At 44.5% G+C, this 548-nt stretch overlaps 1 long non-coding RNA gene across 1 annotated transcript in view; it reads right to left on the bottom strand.

Annotated features, from left to right (window-relative positions):
- LOC114636741 overlaps positions 1-548 on the bottom strand; it is an 11066-nt gene that overhangs the window by 9292 nt on the left and 1226 nt on the right. The window contains exon 2 of the long non-coding RNA XR_003713661.1: positions 342-474. This is a non-coding gene — a long non-coding RNA (uncharacterized LOC114636741). The remainder of the gene's footprint in view (positions 1-341; positions 475-548) is intronic.

Genomic DNA, 548 nt, shown 5'->3' with positions numbered 1-548 from the left:
TGATAGGCTTTCTTAAATGCACGGGGGTAAAGTTCGTCAAAATGTTCCAATACACAGTTTAAGGGTATATCGGGCTTGCTAGTCTTAATATCAGACTTGCTAGTAATATTACCCATTTTGTCTTCCAGTCACCCCAAAACTAAACCTCAGAAGACTCAGGACAAAGAAACAGAAAAGGCAAATAAAACAGAACAGGACACACTGGGCCAAGAACCAAGAAGGTAGTGTGACCTCTCTCTAGTGCCCTGGACAGGAGTTCAAATATCTCCTAAGACACAGTACACAAATGGGAAGCTAACAGAACCAGGACCAGATGTTACATAAAGAAAACAATGACTTACCAACGGAGGTTCCTCATACAGGCGCTCGCTGGTTTTCTATCGGTACAGCTGTGGATCTTGAAGCTGAAATCAAGGCCACAGGGACCTTGAAACGTCTCAGAGGTGCACACTCTGGGACTCGGTGCTCTGGTACCTGAGTTCCAGAAAGAAAGGTCCAGGTTCTGAATTTGGGTAGAGATTTGTAAAGCTAGCTTAAACCCCCCTCTA

The sequence above is a fragment of the Grammomys surdaster genome, unplaced genomic scaffold, assembly GCF_004785775.1.
Source record: "Grammomys surdaster isolate TR1022 unplaced genomic scaffold, NIH_TR_1.0 124868, whole genome shotgun sequence".
Classification (NCBI taxonomy): domain Eukaryota; kingdom Metazoa; phylum Chordata; class Mammalia; order Rodentia; family Muridae; genus Grammomys; species Grammomys surdaster.
Note: the sequence above shows the minus strand (reverse complement) of the source record. Positions and strands in the feature narration are given on the sequence as shown.